We start from the raw sequence: 10,072 nt of genomic DNA on the forward strand, positions 1-10,072 counted from the left end.
CTGCCAGGTTTCGCCCCCGTGGCCACACCTACGCCTGGCAGGTTCTGGTCGGAGCCCTTGGCGCCAGCAAAAGTAAGGAGGAGGAAGCAACATTCTGGAATTAGTAGGGGAAGGAGGGAGGCGAAAACAGAGGCTTAACTTTCTGCTTTCCCTTCCTCCCAGTGCCCCATCTACCAACGAGTCTCGCCATACCCCTTGCTCTCCTTCCAGCACAGAGCTGGAGCAGCTGACTGTGTAATTCGAGTAGAAATCGAAAGATTTGGAGGCGCTGGCGGAGAAACCTGCGGAGCGCTCTCCGAGCCTGTGGCGTCCCAGGAAGACTCCGAGGGGGGCCGGGGAGGTTCTGAAGGAGGTGGGGGTAGATACCCAGGTCTCCTTCTCTGGGTGAAATAAGAACTGAAAATCTAAAAATAAAATAAAATAAAATAGAAAACACAGAGAAGCAACAAAGCGCTTCCCCTCCTCAGTTCTCCCCAGTCCACCCAAAGTTTACCAAGGATGTTGTCTTTTCAGGGGTGGGCTTCCCGCTCCACGTAATGATGCGATTGGGCTGTCCCTCTGTCTGTCTCTTGTACGATGCCCCGCCCTGGGAGGTGTCACGTAGCTCAGCTGATATAAGCCCGGGACCCCGCGGGATCAATTTCTCTGCTCTGGACTTGGGAGACTCCGTTTCCAGCTCCTGGAGGGAGACGCGCTGCAGAGGAGAACCCTGGCGGGTAATGAATCCCCCGCGCTTCTTTGCCCAGGCCTTCCCCAAACCTCCTCCAGTCTGCGCGGGTTCTCCTATGGGGCTGTGGTGAAGGCAAGGTGCGGCGACTGCAGCTCCCCAGGTCTAGGCGCTGCCGGGAGAGCGTCTTTCCCGCTGGGGAGATTTAGTTTGTTGACTCAGGAGCATCTCCAACGACAGCTAGCGGCGGAGGACTCGGGAGCTGGGGAGGCTCGGAACGCGGGGCGAGCTGGGGAGGAGGGAGAGGCGCCGACCCAGCACAGCCTAAATCTTGCCAAACCGAGCCTGGCAACATTTCCCCACGGTTCGGGAGCACGAAGGACATCCTCCCGAGGATGAAGATAAATGGGTTGTGGCCTGGGGACAAATTGGGCCAATGTCCAGTCTGTTACAAAAGGCTTTGTTCCAGAGGCTTGCCTATAAGCTCCTGGCTTGGAACGTCAGTCTTGAAACTGTAACAACAGGGGCAGGCTACTAGGGCAGCCCACGAAGCCCTGTATCCCCCGTACAGTGACTAACTAGAGCCACTGTGGGTTCTGTCAGCAGTGGCTGAGACTAAGGTGTGATTCCGTTTCCCTCTTGCATGTGTCCCGGGAGCCAGAGTTGTAGAAGCCCAAATTCAGGCTCAGGCTCAGGAACCAGATGTGTTGTTGATGTCAAACACTGACACACAGGTGCTTGGAGACAGAGGAAGATTTATTCCATTTGGCCAAAGCGAGAAGGCAAGAGGGCAAGATCTCTCAAATCCACTCTAACAAAAATAAGTAGCGGGGAGTTTTTATGCAACTAGGAAGGAAGGGAGGGGGACTTTCAGTGAACCTAGGGGGAAAGTCTTTCTTAGTCTCAGATTACACCTTGAACCACCGGACTTCCGGGCATCAGCAGCTGGTCGCAATGCCCTTAAAGGCATTCATTCCTTCTGCAAAAGTTTTTATGACTCTGAGGCAATATTCCCCTGCTTGACAAAGAAACGGTGCATCGACAGTTTATAATTATATTGCTAGAAAAAGGAATATTGGGCAAAAAGTGGGTAGCTAACATGTGCAAACAAGCAAAGGCCTCATCAGAATTTTCATGGTTTCGTCACTAAAAATGTTGGGGTGCTGAAATCTCGAGGGTCTCGGTTGTACCAGAAGGGGATCCTTTGGCACTAATGCAGGCAGGAGGGGGTGCTTGAGGGAGGATGGGGGGAACTTTTCAATAGTTTCTCCCCATCCCCTACCAATAGCAGATGGGAGGGCGGTGGTTTAGAGCCAAGCCTCTAGGAGGTGAGAGCAGTGGCTTGAGTTTGGTCTTGCCCTGTGAGAAGGGGGCGGAGTCTGTGCCTGCCTTTGTGGGGGAAAAAGAAACCGATTCCTAATCTGTCTGTCTGATGGGAGGTGAGAGTTCCTGTGGCAGGATAACAGACAAGCAATTCAGTGTGATAACATCCTGTGTCAGAAACTTTCATTTAAATGTCACAAGAGGTGGGGCACAGTGGCTTATGCCTGCAATCCCAGCACTTTGGGAGGCCAAGGTGGGCATATCACGTGAGGTGGGCAGTTCACTTGAGGTCAGGAGTTCGAGACCAGCTTGGCCAACAGGGTGAAACCCCATCTCTACAAGGTCAGGAGTTTGAGACCAGCCTGGCCAACAGGGTGAAACCCCATCTCTACAAAAAAATAACAAAATTAACTGGGTGTGATGGCACATGCCTGTAATTCCAGCTGCTCGGAGCCAGAAGCAGGAGAATTGCTTGAACCCCCCCACCATAAAAATGTCACAAGACTTAAACTCTTTTGTTTAAGAAAATAAGCAGTTTTATTATTTTTATGTAAGAGGAAGAAGAGGAAAATGCTGTGATCGACTCCTGGCCTGATTGTAAAAATTCACAGGTGTTTACAGCAGTCCCACTTTAACCATGGGATATGTCCCAAGACCCTACGTTGATGCCTGAAACCATGGGTAGCACCAAACCGTGTATCTACTATGTTTTTTTCCTATACTTTCACTGTTTCGCTTAAAGAAATCACTTAAAGAAAGGCTTTTCTTTGGCATGTCTGAATTGCCAGCATCACTACTCTGGAGATTTGAGGCCATTAAATAAAATAAGGGTTACTTGAATATAAGCAGTATTAGAGTCGATCTGATAAGTAAGAAGGCTACCAAGTGACTAAGGGCTAGTAGCATATACAGGGTGAGTACACCAGACAAAGGAATGATTCACGTCCCAGGGTGAGAGGGAGTGGATGGCCTGAGATTTCATTAGGCTACTCAGAATGAAACTTGAAACTTATGAATCATTTATTTCTGGAATTTTTAATTTAATATTTTTGGACCAGAGCTTATTGTGGTAACTAAAGCATGGAAAGCCAAATCAAAGATAAGGGAGGACTACTCCATACTATGAGAAAATAGAAATCATTTCCAGTATTATTGTCATGGCAAATTGAATCATATGATATACACTCTTTTATGTCTGGCTTCTGTCACTCAGCATCATTGTTTTCAGATTAATCTATGTCGTTGTGGGTACCAATAGTTCTTTCCTTTTTATTATGGTTGAGTGGTCTTCAATTATATGGATAATCATTATTGGCTTCTTCATTCATCTGCTGATGGGCATTTGGATTGTTTCCAGTTTATAGCTTTCACAAATAAAAATGTTATGAACATTCATGTACAAGTCTTTGTATGGACATATGCCTATTTTTTTTCCTCTTGGGTAAACACTTTGGTGTGGAATGGCTGGGTCATATGGCAAGCGTATGCAGAACTTCTTAAGAAACCACCAAATTATTTTCCAAAATGGTCATACCCCTTTATATCCCTACCAGGAGTTTATGAGGATGCCCATTCCTTTACATCTTCACCAACAACTAGTATGGTTAGTCATTTTAGCCATTCTAATAGATGAATAGATGTGTAAAACTGAAGTTTTAATAGGCATTTCCCTAATGACTAATGATGTTAAGTGTAATTCAATGTGCTTATTTGTATCCATATATCTTCTTTGGTAAATTGTCTATTCAAGTCTTTTATTCATTTTTAAATTCGGATTTTTTTATCATTACTTTCTGAGTGTTCTATATGTAATCTGTGTACAAGTTCTTTATCAGTTATGTAATTTGCAAATATCTTCTTCTAGTCAGGGGCTTACATTTTCTTTTTTTCTTAAACTTTTATTTTAAGTTCAGGGGTACTTGTGCCGGACGTGCAGGTTTGTTACATAGGTAAATGCGTTGCCATGGTGGTTTGCTGCACAGATCATCCCATCGTCTAGATATTAAGCCCAGCATCCATTAGCACCATCCTGATGCTCTTGCTCCTCCTATTGTCCCCTCCTATGACGGCCTGGGGCTTATATTTTCATTCTCTTAATAGTGTCTTTCAGAAAGAGAAGTTCTTAAAGTCCAATATATCATTTAGAAAAAATTTATTGTGCATCTAGGGCAGGTGCAGTGGCTCATGCCTATAAACCCAGCACTGGGAGGCTGAGGCAGGGAGATCACTGGAGGTCAGGAGTTTGAGACCAGCCCAGTCAACATGGTGAAATGCCATCTCTACTAAAATTACAAAATTTTAAAATACCAGGCGTGGTGGCGAGCACCTATAATCCCAGCTACTCGAGAGGCTGAGGCAGGAGAATCACTTGAACCCAAGAGGCGGAGGTTCCAGTGACCGAAATAGCACCACTGCACTCCAGCCTGGGCAGCAGAGGGAGACTCCATCTCAAAAAAAAAAAAAAAAAAAAATTCTTTTGTTCATCTAATGTCATCTTTAAAAATTGTTTGCCTAACCCAAGGCAAAAATATTTTCTCTTATATTTTTCTCTAGAAATTTTATAGTTGAGAGGCTAAATATACATATAAACTCTGGCCAGGACATATACAAAAATAGAACTCTGACCCACAAGTGCTGCAGTAACCAGCCTGGGAAGCCAAACCACAGCTTCTGCAGCAGTTGACTGGTAGTGGTCAGGACCTGGTCAATAACTGACAGCTTCCTTAATTTTTACGCCAGATTCCAACTTAGGACCAGTCAGAGAAAGCCAAATATGTTCCCCAAACTAATCATACAGGATGTTCATTTCTGGTTAGCCTGCTTCCAGCTTCCCTATGACAACACCCTTGAATCATACCATACCTGAGCATTCCCTTTTTGTCCCTATCAGTCTTTCTTTCTCCTGCCTGTCTTTGAGGCTCTGATGAATGTGAGTGATGATGGCGACTGACTCCCTCGTTATAGTGAGCTCTGAATAAACAGCCTCTGCTTGTTCTCATCCAGGCAGACTTCATTAATGTCTTTAGTTTCTTTGGAGGTTCCACCAAGATACCATCTGCACTGCCCACTGTGTGGACTCCCATTTTCAAACAGGATGGCTGCTACAGAGGCATCTTGCACCTTGCAGCGAGTGGCTTGTTGAGTTTGCACTGATGTGATAAGTCAGCACTGGCTCTGAATTTCTCTTTGTGTTGAGTTCCTCAGCTACTTATTCTCATTTGATACCTGGGTTTTGTTACTGGTTCCCATTTATTTGGCACCCTAGGTGGAATCAGGCCATTCTCTTTCACCTTTTTTGGCTCTCTTTTGTGTGTGTTTGTGCTGTGCTGTTTGAAAGTGGTTTGTCTAAGGAGAATGACAGGGTCGGACACAGGCATAGGTCCTATAAGCCTGTTCAAGCTCACTTCACAGTCCAGTGAGTTTGTGGTTCTCCCTGAACCCATGTCCATGTGAACAAATTTTATTGTGGAGTCACCAATAAAACCAGCTCAGGTTCTCCTTCCGTCTTGCGTTTTTGTCCTGAGAGCTTCCCTTTGGTCCACAGGGAGTGCTCCCTCTGGTTTTCTGCCTACTCGGGGGCAAAGATTGTCTGGTCTGTGTTAGGAGGTGGCCAACTGTAAGGTTGGGGACCTGAGACGCAAAATGCACAAGAATTATACTCCTACTGATGGCCAACAGCTCTCATGGGGTCTTCTAAGTCTGCATACCCTCCTCATCTAGGAGAAACTGCTTCTTCTTTGTACAATACTAACTCATGCACCTACTTTCCTACCTTCCTAATGGCATGACTCCAAGGATGATTTGAGCCTTTACTGACTACTTTGGGGAACATTTGACTTGAACAAAATTGTTCATTTGACATGCACCTTAGAAAAGTAGGAGTAAGATTTCTCAGGATCAATGGGGCTGCAGTTTTTTGTTGGTAGGCAGAGGCCTCCAAATGAAATTCTGATCAAAAATTTCTTCATTGAAAGATTCTTTGCCCAAAGCCAATGGGAAATTTGACAAACTTAAGCAACAACAAACTAGACTAATTTCTCTAGTAAATGCTTCTTTTTCTTGTCTTCCAGGTGCCTCCCTGTATCCAGCTCTCTCTCTTTCCCCTTATCCTTCTATTAGGTTGGTGCAAGAGTAATTGCGATTTTTGCCATTACTTTCAATAATCTCTCTCCTATACTTCAGTCAACTGCTCACTTCTCTTCCCCTTTTTCAGACCCCCTCCCTTTGCCCAATAACTCTCATAAAACTCCAAAATTCCAGTTGCCTCTGAATATTCATCCCTCTCTTTAAGCCAGGTATGCGGGCATCTGTAGAATTTAAACCTTGGATCCGAGCTGAATTAAGAGTCATACTTAAAGGTTTCCCTAAACCCAGACAAGACCAGCAAAAATTCATAAAAGAATTTAGAATTCTTCTAGGTACATATGACATAGGGTTACCTAACCTCTATCAACGTGTACACATGTTGGTCAGAAGCTAAGGTGCTAAATCCTGGAGGACAAAAGCTAATTGGACAGACTCAGAAAGGGACCCACAGTATCCCTCTTTCCACAGTAAATCTGAGGGTTTAAGGAAAAGGATCCAAAAAGTAAGGCAAAGTCTCCTAAAAGCCATACCCAAAACATTTCTAATAAAAATCCATTGGACCATGCAAACAAAAAAATAAAATCATCGGACTTTTTCAGGATAGACTAGGAAATACCTTCCAACACATCAGTTAAAGAAGGTGGTAAAAAGCAGCCCTTTCATCTCATTTTATCAGTGGAGTTAATCATGAAATTGGAGACTTTATTCTAAAACAGAAATTAGAATGGAAAACAACCCCCTTTTCTGAATTGTAACACCTGGCAGAACATTTTGAAAGAGCTTTAGAACTAAAATGAGACAGGACTCGAAATAAACTTGTGGCTCACTTCCCAATCAACCACCTATTGACAAGGACACTTACCGATATTGTAAATAGAATCAAGACAAATAAAAATCCATCAGTTCAGATCAACGAGGGTGCTCAGAAGAAGGAGAAACTACCCAATAGTCTGCCTTTCCCTAAACACTCAAGATGATTTAACTATAAATACAGGTGGTCAAACTCATCAATTTCTGGATTTCTGGTAAACATGGTGCTACTCTTTCTACGTTAAACCCTGTCCCTTTTGCTCAATCTCTTCCTCTGAGTAAACATACCACACAGGTGGTAGGTATTTCAAATAACCTACATATAAGCCACATATTTATTCCATCTCCCAGCCCTCAACTGTAGCCCTTAGTCCTTGAATGAAAAACATTCCTTCCTGCTCTTTGATACCATGCCAAATTTAATAGAGACTTAATTTGCAAATGGAACTGTAATATGTGCTGATGTTTCAGAGACTTCTCTATTCATAATCAAGTTGCACCTGCTCTGAATACACCTTTGCTTTCTCTATTATATTTGATGCCTGCTCCAAATAAATATCTTGACACCAAACCTGACAGTGTAAGGGGCTAAAAATTCCACTCATATAGGACAAATAATTGGAGCAGCAAAATAATAAGCAGAACTTACTAAATTCAGACAGATCCTGTCAAAAGGATTACTCAAACTTCCCCAATATCCATTGAAGTGAGAAGCAAAGAAAGGACTCGAACCTACAGTCGAAGGCCTTATATGCAAACATCCTCTTATATCCCCTAGTAACACTCCTGTCCTGCCAGCAAAGAAACCAAGTAGATGGAGATACTGATTTCAGAACCGTCAACAAAATTGTCATTTCTTTTTTCCTAGTAGTGCCTAACTCACACACCATCTGTCATCAATTCTACCTAGAAGTCACTTGCTTTACTGTACTAGAAATTTTCTCTGCCTTTTTCAGTGCACCTTTAGACAAAGACAGTCAATACTTTCCTGCCTTTGCCTTGGGAAGGGCAATGATATAACTGGACAGTCATGCTCCAGAGACTCACTGAAGCCCCTGTTTTGTCCAAATGCTCAATCAAGAGTTAAAAGATACAAGTTTTCCCTTGTGATTCAGTTCTGATACAATATAAAAATGATCTCCTACTTTGTTCAGAGAGCAAGGAAGCCTGTTAAAAGGATTCCATTTACTTGGTCTCAGCTTTAGTAGAAAAGGGACATAAATTTTTTAAGGCTAAGTTACAATTTTACCAAAACACAATTCATTATTTGAGGTAAACTTGTCTAAGGAGGGATAAATATTCTCTCCTGATAGACTAAAGATTATCCAAAGTTATTGTAAATCCCTCACAAAATGACAGATGAGAGGATTTCTAGGTTTAACTGGATATTGAAGACAATAGGTGCCAAAGTTTTCTGAAATTGGATCATCTCTTTACGGATTGACTGTCTTCAGTGAGGGATTCTCTCCTTTGAAAGTCCAAACATAAAGACCTCCTGGAACCTGAAATCAGTTCTTCAACAGCCTCCTTCCCAAAGCACCCCAACTGTAGACAGCCATTTTTTTCTATTTGTGCAAGAGCGATCTAGACAAGCCCTTGGGCCTTTAACTTCATGAAAACCATTAAAACCCCGTTATTTACTGTAGCCTCACTCTTGACCGGTTTAAAAGGCTTATTTCTCTTGTTTTAGGTCATTAGCTGTCACTGGAAAACTTGATGATGCTTCTGCCAAACTAGCTCTAGGCTCGCTCCTCGCCTGACCTCATGGTTTCTCATGCAGCACAGACATTTCCTTTTTTTTTTTTTTTTGAGACAGAGTCTCACTCTGTCACCCACGCTGGAGTGCAGTGGCATGATCTCGGCACACTGCAACCTCCAACTCCCAGATTCAAGTGATTCTCCTGCCTCAGCCTCCCGAGTAGCTGGGATTACAGGCACACGTCACCACACCCTGCTAATTTTGTAATTTATTTTTAGTAGAAACAGGGTTTCACCATGTTGGCCAGGCTGGTCTCAAACTCCTGCCCTCAGGTGATCCGCCCATGAAAAAATCTGGTTGAATCTTTACTCTGATAATCTTTGGTGCTCTCAAAATGGCCACTTTCTGGCACCAAATTATTTAAAATGGATATTAGCTAAATTTCTACGTGAAATTACTCATTATGATATAGACAAATTGGTTACTGTCTTAAATCAACATCCGTGGGAAAATTAAAAAGACAGCTGAGCAGTGGGGCATGGTGGCCTATAACTGTAATCCCAGCACTTTAAGAGGTTGAGACAGGAGATTTGCTTGAGGTCATGAGTTTGAGACCAGCCTAGGCAACATTGGAAGACCCTATCTGTACAAAAAATTTAAAAAATTAGCTGTGAATTGTGGCACATTCCTGTAGTCCTAGCTACTTGGGAGGCTAAGGCAGGAGGATAGCTTGAGCCTAGGAGTTCAAGGCTGCAGTGAGCCATGACTGCACTCTAGACAGAGTGAAACCCTGTCTCTAAAAAAACAAAAACCAAAAAGGACAGCTGAGGCTATTTTCAGGTTATGTGTCACCCGTCAACAACACAATACTGGAAAAATTCTAATGTCACCTTTTGTTTCTCTTTATATAGTGTGCCTTTTTCCTCTGGATGCTTTGAAGATTTTTTTCTGTATCACTGGTTTTGAACAATTTAATTATGATGTTCCTCAGTATTTTTTTTTTTTTTTCACATTTCTTGCACTTAAGGGTTGTGGAACATCTTAGATCTTGATTTTTTTCTAGTGTTCATCAAATTTTCTTCAAAAATATTTTAGTTGTTTCAGACAGGAGAGTAGCCTAGTCCCTAGTACTCTATTCTGACTGGAAGTGGAAGTCTCATGAATGTAGTTTGGAAAATCACAGTTCCTTAGACACAGTAAGGAATGGCCTCGCCCTCTCCCACTTCTCCTGCTTGCCAGGAACCTCTTGTGTCTCTGGCTTTTTCTTCTGGCATTTGTTTCTGTATTTCTAAACAGCATGCTTATTTTCTCCGTTCTCCCTCCTACCCCCTCTTATTTTAGATATTGTCTTAGTCCATTTGGGCTGCTGTAACAAAATACCACGGACTGGGTGGCTTATAAACTACAAAAATTTATGAAACTACAAAAAAAAAATGAACTTTAGGGAGTTACAAACATTCAGACCACAGAAGATATTGTTTATTTCT

General features: G+C 43.0%; 1 protein-coding gene across 1 annotated transcript in view; it reads left to right on the forward strand.

The window, feature by feature from the left end:
* Positions 1–607: 607 nt before the first annotated feature.
* The window catches only part of SLFN5 (schlafen family member 5), a 24,477-nt gene continuing 15,012 nt past the window's right edge, over positions 608–10,072 (forward strand). Inside the window, exon 1 of the mRNA XM_011937692.1 lies at positions 608–716. The gene's annotated coding sequence lies outside the window, so the exon portion shown is untranslated. The remainder of the gene's footprint in view (positions 717–10,072) is intronic.

The sequence above is a fragment of the Colobus angolensis genome, unplaced genomic scaffold (genome assembly GCF_000951035.1).
Source record: "Colobus angolensis palliatus isolate OR3802 unplaced genomic scaffold, Cang.pa_1.0 Scaffold167, whole genome shotgun sequence".
NCBI lineage: Eukaryota > Metazoa > Chordata > Mammalia > Primates > Cercopithecidae > Colobus > Colobus angolensis.